Source organism: Chinchilla lanigera, unplaced genomic scaffold (assembly GCF_000276665.1).
Source record: "Chinchilla lanigera isolate Chin_1 unplaced genomic scaffold, ChiLan1.0 scaffold00015, whole genome shotgun sequence".
Classification (NCBI taxonomy): Eukaryota; Metazoa; Chordata; class Mammalia; order Rodentia; family Chinchillidae; genus Chinchilla; species Chinchilla lanigera.
The window spans coordinates 11598671-11612458 of NW_004955416.1; the positions used below are offsets into that span (position 1 = coordinate 11598671).

Genomic DNA, 13788 nt, shown 5'->3' on the forward strand with positions numbered 1-13788 from the left:
GGCCCAGCTCTCCCCAGCATCAAGGCAAGTGCTCCTGTCTTGTTTCACTTATTTATGTTTCACTCACGGTTTGCTAAATAGAAAGGACTCGTTGGTTTTGTCTTTGTTTTTTGTGTTTTTGTTTTTCTCCGGTACCAGGAACCGAACTCATGACCTTGCGCTTGCCAGGCAGGCACTTTGCCGCTGAGCTAAATCCCCAGCGCCCTGGTTTTGTCTTTGATTCTTTGAACCTCTATGTGCTGGGTAAGCAGGACCTTACGATCTCAGGGTTCCTGTGGTGAATAGGCCAGCTGGGACAGACTCAACAGATCCGCTTTCCTCCAGCTTAAATGGCACCTCCCTGGATCTGTGGAGAATGGTGGGTCCTACCTGCGGGCCCAGGCTTAATCTGTTTGGGTTGAGGATGTTGTAGAACATTCTCCAACTAGGTGCGGCCTGTGAGCCTGGGTCAGGTGGATGCTTTGATCCCCACTGGGCTCATGTTTCCCCCATTAGCCAAAGAAGGAGAAAAGAGGAGAGACCAGTGCCCCAAACGGCTCACTGCCTTGTGCTGTGGGCTGTCAACCTTGAGGGGTCCTGACATTGTCATTTGGAGACGAAGACAATTCTCGAGTGCTTGCTGTGTACCAGGTGAGCATTGTGTCACTGTGGCGTATGTGTGTACATGTGTGTATGAGCTCACTGTGCATGTGTCTACATGTACTTATGTGAGTGTGCATGCATGAGATGTGTGTGCGCAAGGGTACATGTGTGTGAGTGTGCGTGTGCATGGGGGTGTGAGTGCATGTGTGTAGGTGCACATGGGCATATATGTGAGTATACATGTGTGTGTATGAGTGTGTGCAGCTCCCTGTATATGCATGGGCGTATGAGTGTTAAGCATGTGTGTGAGTGCATGCACGTGCCTGTAAGTGTGTGTGGGCATGTATGAGTGTATGTGTATGGAAAACCTCATCTGATAGCTTTCACAACAAACCTGTGGTAGCATCACCTTCAATTTATGAATGGGGAAACCGAAACTCAGGGGGTTCCATGGGATATTGAAGGACACACACTAGCAAACACCTGGACCAGCACAAAAGCTTAATCTTCCCAGCTCCAAGGCCCGAGCCTGAGCCCCACCCACAGTAAAGCAAGCATTATTTTCTCCTCTTATTCTTGGAAATGTTAATAAGAATTTCCAGGAGAGGGCCAGGCTGAAAGGCCCCTGCCTGACCTGTGATTGAAGCCACTCCAAACGCAACATGAGCCAAGCCGCAGCAGACAGGGCCGGGCTCAGCAAGTACGCACAGGAAGGCCCAGGCCATGGGTACTTGCTGATCCCGGCCTTCCCATGCGGTGTGCAGAACAGCAGAAGCACAGTCCTTACTCTGCACTTTGTGCCCGAGTCACTCAGGTGTACGCTAGGCCCGGGGACTGGCAGGACACGGGGACGACTCCTCAGACTTTACAGTGCTTCTTCCCTCTGTGTCCTCCCACAGCTGTGTCATTGCTCCCCTTGGCTCTGGCCATTGCGGGCTGCCTGAGGGCACAGCATGGCCTGTTCTGGTCCAGGCACCCTGAGCACCAAGATGAAAGGCCGCAAAAGTAATGCATGTGGCCTCATTAGTGTCACTTGCCTGCCACTAGTGGCCTTTATTCTGCAGGGTGGCCTCCAGTCAGCTGCTATCCTTACCACTCCGCGCTGGCTGTCCCTTCACTCGCTACCTGCCTGCTCCCTATGAGGTCTGAGTCTCCACTTCCTGCTTAACACGACCTTCTCATTAGTCTTCTTAGTAAAGTGAGGAACTCTTTACATCCAAGGGAACAGGTTTCCTCCCTTTTGGAGGGGACAGTGACAGCGGTGGCACCGAAGGTCTGTGACACCCTGGCGCTCTCATCCTAAGACAGGATGCGATTGGCACAGAACCAGGACCACAAAACATCACATGTATTGGGGAGTCTGTGGGGATGGAGCAACCGACATGCCGAACAGATCCAGGAGATGACAAAGCCACTCCTCTGAAAATAAATTTCACAGATAATGCAAACTGTGTATCACTTGGACAAAATGCATTGTTACACAGGTCTTTGCTGCAGGGCAGTATGTGTACCGACTACCACACAAAGGCAGCCTTGGTGCACGCTAAGTCAGTTAGTGGTTAGAAGGAAGAAGTGTGGAGCTGAGGACAGACAGGGGCACTTGCCTTTCATCTTGTAAGAAGCAGGATGAGGGTTTAGTTTTAGTCTTTCTAATGTCACAGTCCTTACCCTGCCTCCACTAAGCAGCTTTGAACCGACTTTTATCCTTTAAACCAGTTACTATGGGCTGCTGGGGCCAGGTCTTCCAGGTAGAAAGACACAGCTGCAATGATGAGTTTGTCCTGAGACCTGAGGCTATCATGAGAGACAGAGAACATTCCCTTTCCGAGATTGTTTCTGGGCTTAGCGGAAGTGACTAGCACAAAGGGAACTGGCCGGTTACCAGAGGTTATAGCCGGAGAGTTTTCAGTCTTAAGACTAATAAAACTTTTAAAAACACTTATGTTCCTTTTTACGAAAAGCCCATAGAAAGAGCCAAACAAATTATAATAGAAAACGTGCTACTCTGCCCCTGAGAATTAGGGCAGATGTATCCACATACCTGAGAGGTAGGGAAATTTTGGCAAGATATTGTGGGGAGGAGACTAAAGTGAAACTTTCCCTCCATCCCCTCAAAATTGCTGTGTCTGTAAGCTGATGAAATTAATTAATTTACTGCCTATTTACCAACTTGGCATTTCTGTAATAAATCTAAATAGTCCTATCCCCCCTTCCCTGTCTGAGCAATTTGAACAAGAATCCACTGTCAGTCACAATCCACAATAGACCCAGTTCAGATGTTTGAATGCAATTAATGGAGTTAAAAGACATTATTAAAGGGTTCCAAGAGGGGGGTCCTTACAAAGAGAAGCTCTTTGGTTTGTCCCAAGGTTTCTTCAGAACACCAAGTACCAGAAAATAGTTTTAGAGTCTGGATGGGAAAGATTTGGTCCAAATATCACATTGTTTAAAATAATAAGGTTATAAACAACCTGAATTTGATCATTGAGCTTGATTTGAAAGGCATATTTTAAGTGCTTGACTTTACCTTTTAAACAAATTCCATGGTGAAGCATTTGCAGAATGAATGTTTTATTTTGTATGGTGAATATTTTTCTGGTGATAAATATACACTTCCTGGGCTCCCCATGAATTTCACACATGCAGTTTTCTAAAAGCAGGGCAGAGTGAAATTGGATCTGCTAAGAACAGTGTCAGTAGCTCTGAGGTGACCATGACCTCTTGTTTTTCCCAGTCTGGATTACATTTACCATTATGAAAAATAAATCTTTGTGCTCGCTTCAGCAGCACATATACTAAAATTGGAATGATACAGAGGGGATTAGCATGGCCCCTGCGCAAGGATGACATGCAAATTCGTGAAAAATAAATCTCTGAAGTAGATCAAACTGAAGAGCAAGTCTTTGGTGGACTAAAAATTGTCCTGTGTTTCTGGTCCTGTGCAAGCCAGCAACTGAATGGAAATCTGGAGACTGGAATTGGTCTGCATTCTGGATTATTCATCGTTACTTGGTTAATGTCTAATAGCTGTGTGTTTCCATGGACACCCTGTGATGCGACAGTGCATGTATGCATTGAGCGTGGCCGGTCAGTAGTATCAAGCTGGGAATGAGGAATAAAGTGCCTGGTTCCAGGGCACAGTACTGGCAATAGTTAACTGGGATGTCTTATATTCCAGAGCAGCTAGAGGAGGGGAATGGGAATGTTCCCATCATAAAGAAATAGCTTGTTGTTTTTTTGGTGGTTGTGGTGGTAGTACTGGGGGTTGGATTGTTTGCCGTTCATGGGGAACTGTGGCCCCTTCTTCTCCCTCCACAGAATGTGGCTGTTAAAACCCAGGTGGAAAGTGGGCTCAGGAGGCTGTGTGAGACCCTTGGTGGGACCGCTATGACCCTAGAGCGACTACACCTGGGGTCTCGCACCCCTGGGACCCTGCTACTGAACCCACTTCTGTGACCTGCATTTGCTGGCTCTCGGAGATGCCACACGGGTCCCCTCAGCTCCCACCCCCTCATGAGCTTCTGCTGCTTTGCTTTTACTTCCTCTGCCCCTTTGAGGTTCTTTCAAAAGCCGCTGGTGGTTCCCCACCTCTGGACCACCCAGCTACACTTGGAGCATACTGGGGCCACAGTTCCCAAACTGTTCTGTGGAGCCCTAGTTTGACCACAGACATTCTCAGGTGTTCTGAGGGAAGAAGGTGACAAGCTGGGCTCCACCCCACTATTATTGTGAGAGCAGGTGTGTATGGGAACGTGTGCCTGCCCTTCCAGCCGCTCTGAAGGACAGGGAAGCTCTGTACACAAGACTCCTTTGTGGGCTTGGTTTCCTGCTTTGGGTGGGAGCTTCCTTTGTTCAGCGCTCCTGTCAGGCGGTCACCGAACAGTTTCTGACAGACGGTCCCGTCTGTTGATGACCAAACACAGTTCTACTGTGCAGCCCGGCCAGATGCAGTACTGGTTCTGGTGCTGGGCTGAGCCCAGGAGGGAGAGAGCCATGCCAGGGATGTCCCTGTCCCTAAGGTGTCCCCTGGCTGGTCTGCTCTGCCCACACCGAAGCCATCCCAGGGTCTGGAGCATGGAGGGCCTGGCTATCACTCCTCCTCCTGCCTCCAGGACAGCTCAGGCAGGGAAGGGACCCCGTGGAACTGTCTCAGCAATGAATGTCTTCAGCTTTTCTACCTTTATTTCTCCTGCTTTTTGAGCTTTTCAGAAGTTTTTGTGTTCATTGGGAACCAAATCTCCTGTAGCTTTTGGCTTCATTGTCTCATGGGAGCAGATGGGCCGGGTGATGGTTCTAGCTAGGTACTTGGTGGGGAGATGCACTATACACAGGTGCCCTGGCTCCAGCTGTGTAACTTGGTTTCTCACTTCCCTGAGGCTCAGTTTCCTCACCAGTAAAATGGGGCAGTGATTCGTGGACTCCTGATATGTGCCGGACACTGGGCCCAGAGTGATATGTGCCGGACACTGGGCCCAGAGCAGGCCCCTGTGGATCTCATGTGCGGAAGAAAGGAAGTTGGGAGGGTTACCGAGCAGGGGGAGACACAGTCAGGCGCGAGAGTGATCGGTCCAAGGACCCCACTTTCCAACCCGGCAGCCCCGGCAGGTGCAGGAGCCAGGAGGCTGGCGGGAAGTTGTGCTTGGGAAAGGACTGGCTGTGGTCTCTGCAGGAGGGAGAGACTTCCAGGAAGGGCTGAGCTCTGGCAGCCCCTACAGGGAGGGTCTGCGGGTGTGGGAGGGGGCAGAGAGGCAGGATGGTCTTCTGACGGCACCTTTGTCCCCCAACACTTGAGGCATGGTGGGCTCCAAGGGCTGTAGCGTTTCCCAAGCATCTGTAGAACTAGCCTCCTGGGGGACTAGGAGTATGGGCAGGGTATTTGGAGTGTGGACTCAAGTTCCAAGAGGAGAGAGCTAGGCTCTAGCAATCAACCTCCTTTGGGAATCAGGTGGCAGTGGAGGGTCCTGGGTGGAGATGTGAAAGCCAAGGGCACTGCAGCCCAGGGCCCCTTCGGCATCCTCTTCCGTCCCCCTCCAACACTCACATTCTGCAGGCTGCAGGGTCCTGTGCTGGGAAAGCCCAGCGGTGAAGTCAGGTGTCCTTCAGCTGTCCCTGCCCATGGAGGGACATTCCTCCCACTGGCTGTCCCCAGCATGCAGCTGCAGGAGAAAGTGTGCTTAGAAGCAGAGTGACAGGGAACGGAAGAGGGAGACGGAAAGAACCTGTTGCAGACACTTCCCATCCATTGTCACCCTGCTTTAAGCATCACCTGCTCCAGGCCTAAGGGACAAGAATGTTTGCGGAGTGCTCTAGAATGCCTGGCATACCTGTGGAGGGGCCTGTGCCCGGGCCACCTGCCTTTGCCCTTTCCACATTTAGCAGCACTTTAATTACTGTCACAGGCACAAGTCCTTCACTCTTTGATCTATGTTGCCTGTAAATTTATTGCATATTGGGCATTGCTTCAGGCTTCGGTAGCTTTGGTTTCAAACGAACTGTGTGTGTGTGTGTGTGTGTGTGTGTGTGAGAGAGAGAGAGAGAGAGAGAGAGAGAGAGAGAGAGAGAGAGAGAGAGAGAGAGAGAGAGAGAGAGAGAGAGAGAGAGCGCTTTTAGTTCCAGTTGATGGAATTTGCTTATGCCCCTTTTGGTCCAAAATTTAGTCGAAACTACACATTTCCAGACCAGCAGGGTTGGGTGCCCACCTGGCTTTGATGTTCTGGATGACTGCACATTCTGTGCCCAGTTAGATCAGGACACAACAGGGTCTGGTCCAGCGCTCAGGCCCCAGGACTTGGCACTTGAGAAGCTTGAGGCAGCTGCTGGCTGAGCCCGGGAGCCCAGGTCTCAGAGCCACAGCCTGTGGCTTAGGCCCAGCCTGCGCCTTGTTCTGTTCAGCTCCTGGGTGTTTTAAAAATCTGAGGCATTTTCATTAAAATCCAGATATTTGAGGTATCTAGGACTGCCTAACTTTCCTACAGCTCAGCAATTTTCAAGAACAGCAATATTTCTTTTTCTCAAAAACCTGTGATGTGGGGAGGCATAGCAGGGTTAGCCTATCTTTATTCGGCTTCAGCTGAGAGCTGGGGCTGGAGCCACCCGAGGCTGCTCACTCCCGTGTCCCGCAGCTGAACTGGCTGCCACACGCACCTCCCTGGGCCGCAACAGCCTTTCACATGGCTGCCCGGCTTCCTCCTGTGGAAGTAGCGGCTGTGTTTGGAGCAAGGGAGTCCTAAGAGAGGGCGACCCGGTGGAGAGGCCCCACTCTGCTCACCTGCCCTCAGAAGCTGAGTAGGATCTCCCGCTTCACCCCGACCCACAGCAGGTAGCGGGAATTAGATTCCACTTTGTTGATGGGACAATCATCCAAGAATTGGACTTGTCTTAAAACCAGTGTGCACATTTCTCACTTTTCTCGGGAAATGAAATGACCAGGAAAGACTGAGTCTGCGTTGTAGACAGGGCATATGCCCCCAGGGCTTGCTAGGTTCCTGCCCTCCCAAGAGCACACCTGGCCTTGGGGCACGTGAGGTAGGATGGCTGTCAGTTCCAGAGAGATTCAGTCTCAGCCTCTGTTCCCTCAGCTTGCAGTGACTTATCTGGAAAAGTGGGAACAGGTCTCAGAATGTCATAAGTTACATCTGCATAAATGCTTTGTCTAAGAACTCAGCCCCTGGTTACTCTCCTCCCGCTCCTGGGTGTCGGACATGCTATTTAGAAGTGGAGGGCTGCGTGTGGGATGTAGGCAGAGGCAGATGAGATGATCTGGTAGATGGCAGCTCCTTTCTAAGCCTCCTGGGATGTAAGGAAGGACTCAATCCACAGAGTCCATGCATTCAGGAAGAAAATTGCACATATAGAATGCTTTGTGTTCAATAACTGAGGTAATCGGGAAGTTGGCATTTTAAATTCTATTTTTTAAAAATTTTAAACCAATTGCACAAATCATAATGTACAGCTCAAAAGGCTAATAAAAGTGGATATAGCCACCTGTCCTGTGGTCCTACCCAGTTATGGTCACTTCTTCCACAAAGGGGACCATCATCTGGACCCCTGATACTGTCCTCAAGTTTTACCTGGTTGTTAAAAGCTCAAAGTGAATTCTGCAGTGTGACTCTCTTGTGGTAGCTTCCTCTGCTCCATGCTGTGTCAGTGGGAGTCCAGCACGCTATTGCACACAGCTGTAGTTACTTCATTTTCAGTGCTCCTTGTGTGCCCTGTGAGTGCTAGTTACCTGGTGTTGTGTATAAGGCTGCCATGTCCTTGCCCAGTGGACATGCAGGCTGCCCTGACGTTTGACTGCCGTGGGAAATGTTGCTGTGTTGGGTGGTAGTCCCAGCTTCCTGCATCTGTGCTGGCACTTGTTATTGTTCGTCTGGAATCTTAGCCCTTCCGGCTCTGTAGCAGTAACTCCTTGTGGCTTTATTTTGTATTTTCCTCTGAATGAATGAGACCTTTTATAGCCCATTTGGGTTTCCTCTTAAGTGAAATTTCTACTCAAATCTTTTGCCTTTTTCCAAAATGATTGTGTTTTCCCTATTTATTGGGAGCAGTGTTTCTGAGGCTTATAACTATTGATAGTTTGGGGCCAGGTAAATCTCGGTCCTGTGTAGAAGGTTTAGCAGATCCTTGGTCTCCAGCCACGAGATGCTAGCACCATCCTTCCTGTCTCTAAAAATGTCTAAAGATGTCTCCAGACTTGGCCACACAGCCCCAGGGGGAGGGAGGAAGAGCCAGAACACCTCCCTCTAATGACCGCTGATGCAGAAGAGATGATCTGTGTTCTGGATAGAAGCCCTTTGTTGGTTACATATGGATTTTGCAAATATCTTCTCCTGCTGTGATCATGGCTTCTCATGCTAGTACAAGTTTTTTTTTTTTTAATGAATGGAAATTCTTAATGTAGTCTAATTACCAATCTTTTTTTTTTTTTAGTAGTTCTGTTTTCTTTGCATTACTGAGAATTGAACATGTTAGGCAGATGCTTTGTCCCAGCCCTTTTTAATTTTTATTTTGAAGCAGGATCTTGATAAGTTGCCCATGCTGGGCTCAAATTTGTGGTCCTCCTGCCGTGCATCCCAGGTACTTGAGATTACATGCATGTGCCACCACACCCAGCTGTTAGGTCTTTTTTAATTCCTGCTTTACACATCCTTGCTGATTCTACGTTTTCTTCTGAAAACTATGGGTTTTTTGTCTTTAATATTTAGATCTATAGACCATGTTGGTATTAATTTTGTTTTATTTTTTGCATGGTAAAAAGAAGAGTTAGGTTTCATTTAAAAATACATCTATTTAAGTGACTTACCAACTTTTATTTAAACTTTTATTGGCAATCTTAATGAGGTAGGTTTATAGTACGTCTGGATACCTGTAGGTTAAGACCCCACTGCTGGTTTTGGTGTTTAGCATGTTCATACAGTTTCTCAAATCATCTTGAAAGTTTCCTTTAAGAAAAAAATAGTAAGGTTTTCATTGAGATTCTCCCTATGAAACTGGAAGCCCAAATTTACAATATTGAGCCTTCCAATTGGTGAAGATAATGTATCTCTCCACTGTTTACGTCTTTTTAAAATTTCTCTTTCTCAAAAGAGGGATAGGTAAAAAAGACCTTGTAGCTGGGGAGATAGCTCAGTGGCACAGTGTCTGCCTGGCAAGCGTAAGGTCCTGAGTTTGATTCCTAGTGAAAAAAAGAAAAAAAAAAGACCTTGTAGTAGCATCTTACATTAGCAAGTGCTATTATTTTTCAAAACAGGGATCTGTTTGCATTTTTAAAATTGTGTTTCTTGGACTAAAATGTTTCAGAGAAAGAGAGATTTTGTAGCTTGGCATTCAGGGTTTAGCAGTGCTGCTCTCTCTCCCTACCCTATGCTCCTGAGGGGCTGCTCCAGGTGTCCCCAATTCTCTCAGCCTGGAGTGTCCTTCCTTCGGGGAGTCCCCGATAAAACCCCACTGGTACTTCAGGGCCCAGACCAAGTGTTTCTGGTGCAGTCCATCCCCAGGCTGAAGGAGTTGCTCCTTCCTCTGGTATTCTGGCCATACCAGTCGCTGTCATGTCTGTCACCTGCCTGGAGGCTGGTGATGTTCTAGTCCCCCTCCTGTGGTATAGTATTTGAGGAGACCAGGTTGAGAACTGTCCACTCACTCATTTTACTCATCCTGAGATCCTTCTAGCTGCCAATCCCTATGCTAGGCTTCTGGGTCCCAGGGAAGGTAGATCATGTGCCCTGCCCTTGAGGGGCTCCCAAACTTACAAGTCACCCCGACACCTGCGGGGCTCCTGGAGGTGCACACTGCCCCTGGCTGGGTGGGAGATGGTGGGAAGACCCCACAGAGAATTACACCATTGGGAATTTCAGGGCTCGCCTCCTACTCATGCTCATCCAGGCCCAAGAAAGGGTGGGAGCTCACACAGTGTTTCTTCTCTGGTGACACTTGTCATGTCTTGGCCTGGATGGCCCTGGGTGGCCAGGAGCCTGTGTGGTCTCCCTTCACTCAACCTGAGGACAGCCAGTCTGTAATTGTCTGGCCCACAGGACAGACGCGTGCGTTTCAAAAATGTCGCATCTCTCAGCCTGCCTTGGTCATCTGAATCTTCAGGGCTGTCCATAATGTCTGGAACAGAAAGTGTGATTGTTTTTTCCCGACTAGAGCTGTCATTGAGGACGTGTCGCCTGGATTTCCCTGCTTAGACTTGGGGAGCTGCTGTGATCACATGTGTCCCTCCCCCACAGTCTGCCCCCTTTGCCTCCCTGCTGGCTCAAACCATCTGGATAGACCTGGGCCTTGCCCCAACTTGAACCATGAATGTTTTCAAAAAATAAAATGAAATTTAGGCAAAAATGGAAATATCTACATGTTTATTTTTAAGTAGACTTTTAAAATGTTAAGTGCTTTTGTTGGTTGGGAAACATCAAAATAGGTCATGTGTAACTTGGTTTGCTTATAAAAAGAGCCTCGTGTTTGATATATTTGGAGGAGAGGATTTTTTTTTTCATATTAAATTTTTCTCTATTTTTCTTTTTAAACCAAAAAGAGCGTGGAAAATTCCTCCACCCTCTCCACTGCTGGTGGACTTTCCTGGCTCTGGAGTTCTGGTACAGACTCCTGTTTCCTCAGCTGAAGAGTTAAATTCACCAAGTCCTACAGGACCTCAAGATCTGCTTCTGTCTCAGAGGAACCACATCCTGTCAGGCTGGTGGTAGGAATAGACGGGACTGGCGTTCTGAAGGACAGAGCCGTGGCTTCCTCCACGGGAAATTAGGCAATGATTTTAAACAAATTGTTTTTGCCAGTGTCTGCCTCTCCCTGTGGGTTCCCCTCTGGTTTCTGTCCATTTGTACCAAAAGCACTGGAAGAAATTTCACTGAAGGCTTCCCGGAGAAGGAGATTTGGGAGGATTTGAGACACACGCCATGGAAAACAGCTTGCGGCCCTTCCTGCATGTGTCTGTCTTCTCCTGTCCCTCCTTCCACAGTGCCCAACCCTCTCTCCCTCCTAGAGTTTTGCCAGCTGTACCCCCTCTTATACTACATAAACTGGGTCTCATGTCATCTTCCATGCCTGGATCTTCACAGTCCACCTGACAGATATTCAGTACATAAAGTCCTGCAGCTACCAGAACCACAGCAGGAGAAAGTTATATTTCTCTCTCGTTCTTTCTTTCTCTCTCTTTCTTTCTTTTTGTACTAGGGATTGAACCCAGGGCCTTTGCACTGAGCTACATCCCCAGCCCTTTATTATTATTTTTTTTATTTTGAGACAGGATCTTGCTAAGTCACTAAGTTGCCCAGGCTGGGCTTGAACTTGTAATTTCTCCTGCCTCAGTCTCCCACCAGTGATGTTATAAAACAAGCTAGGATAATAACATAGCATTGTAAGGACTAAGCAGAGATGTTGCAGAGGAGTTTCTGAGCCCCTTCCTTGGGGACAGACCCACAGGGCCATGTCATCTGCAATCACCAGGTGAATCTCATTCAGGGATGTGTCACCTCCAGCTAGGTCCCCAAGGCCAAGGGACAGATGGAGCTGCTGAAACCCCAGAGCAGCCTTCTGCCCTCCTCAGACTGTCCAAAGAGCCGCCTCACAGAAATCACAGGACTTCCCCAGGCACTTGGAGACCCGCAGACAGGGGCAGGGCTGCCATGCCACGTTCCAAGCTTGACGTGAGACAGGCGGACATAGGAATGGGCTATGTCGCAAGGTTGGAGATGCAGAGAAGCAAGGATCCGTCTGGGTCAGATAAGCACAGATTTCCTGGCTCCTCTGGAGAGGTGTTTTCCCTGTAGCCACAGGACACAGAAGACATAAGCTCCTGTCTGTCCTCAAAACGTTCCTGAGATCCCTGGAGCTGAGAAAACTAAGGGTGCCCAGTCTGCAGCCAAAACCCAGACCAGGCGCCACTGAGCCCCTCTCAGAGGCCAGGTTGTACTGAGCGACTGCTGCTCGGTGCTGGGCCGCTGTGCTGGGTGCCACGGGGCATGGTTTCTTCCTTCTGTGCGCCTGTTACCCAAAGGAGATGCCTACATTCCAGAGCACCCTTGTGTTTAGCTGGGGTCATTGTCCTTCCTTCCAGAGGCCAGCTGGTGGGGCCGAGGTGTCCCTGCCGAGGGCGTGGCTGTGGCTGGTGCTATGACCCACGGTGTGGCCCCCTGCAGCACAGCCAGTTTCTCCTGTCTGGGGTCTCAGCTGTTGCCGTATGCACTCCGTGCCATGGCACCCACAGGTCCCTAGGCTGCTGTTTTATGTCCCCAACTCCCTGCTTGGTTCAAGGCCAGCTGCCGTGCTCCTTCCCTTGCTGCTGAGTCCATCGGCCTGGCCCGGGTACTCCGTGCACACATTCCTTGCACTGCTGGGCCCAACTCCCCCAGGCAGCGCATCTGGACCTCTATGAATTCAGCTCTTGCTGGATGGCCACGGGGTTGGCACAAGGAACAGGGGATTGGGCCACAGTGTCCAACACTCAAGGGCTCCAGCTGCCCCTTGAGTGTCTTGGTTGTGGCTGAGCCCTCGGAGGGGCTGGAAGCAGCCTGGGGCTGGGCTGGATTCTTGGGACAGAGGGAGAGGAGGAGCCGCACCTGGCCCATGGGCCCTGACCCTGCCTTACTGTACAGTACTGGTCCCCTCCTGTTCCAAGGAGGCTCAGAGCAAATGCTGCAGCCAGTCTTGTGCATGTGCGTGTGGGGTGACAACCTAACTAAAGGAAGACACAAGAAGCTTATCCTGATGGGGAAGGATGGGTGGAGCCCAGGGACAGGGGAGACCTGGGCATCTGGGGTGGGGTGCAGAGCTGGCTCTGTGCTTCCCTGTGACCACACCCTACATCAGCACTGCGGGAGGACAGCGCTGTCAGTGGTCCCAGAGCGGCCAGCAGCAGGGTGAGGCTGAGGCTGGTGCTGAGGGCGGCCTCCGGGCTCCTGCTGTCTATGTGGCCTGGAGAATTAGCGGCCCTCAGGAACTGCTCCAGGTCCTTGTCCTGGTGCCCACCAGAGGAGTTAGAGACCTCGGCGCTGCGCTGAGGCTCTTCAGAAGGCCCCGCAGGCGGGGAGAACTGAAACACAGGCCCATCCCTCCCTGGGTGGTGGGTCGCAACCAGCGCGGTGAGTGTGGGTGGAGACTACACTGGCTGATCTGCGTGCTGTTGCCTCCGCCTAGCTGTACCCCCTGTGTCTTCCTTCATCCTCACACCCTGAACCCCAGCTCACAGCTGAGGAAACAGAACTCTTAAAAGGGGGGCAGTGGGTGACAAGTCCCGGGTCTCCCAGATGGAAAGGTGGGTGGGGTCTGAAGCAGGTGTTTTTGAACCCTTTCCACTAGGGGGTTTCCCAAGGTGGCAGAGAAGAGAAGCCACCAGCTCCCATTCTGGAGGGAGGTTGGCTCTGGGGGCCCCAGTCCAAAGAGGGCTGCAGGAGGACTCGGAGCCCCTGGTATGCACGGTGGAAGGACAAGGTATGGGGGCCCCCAGCTGCCTGGGCTGTCTGCAGCCTCCTCCTGGGCCCCCGCTGTCCGCCAGCCCTTGTGCTTGGCACTGCCCCCAGAGCCGTTGCAAGGCAGCAGTTTTGAACGAGTTGTTTGGGTTTTCTGGAAACTCCTTGCCGCTGGAGTGAAAATTCCACCTGATCATTCTGAAGTGGGCTCCTGGCTGTGGGCACTGGGTTCCCTCAGGCCTGGGGAAGTAAACAACCCTGAGCCGGAGTGGCATGAGCCACACTA

General features: G+C 50.4%; 1 protein-coding gene across 3 annotated transcripts in view; it reads left to right on the forward strand.

The window, feature by feature from the left end:
* The window catches only part of Cemip (cell migration inducing protein, hyaluronan binding), a 137879-nt gene that overhangs the window by 36624 nt on the left and 87467 nt on the right, over window positions 1–13788 (forward strand). The gene's annotated exons all lie outside the window — the stretch shown is intronic.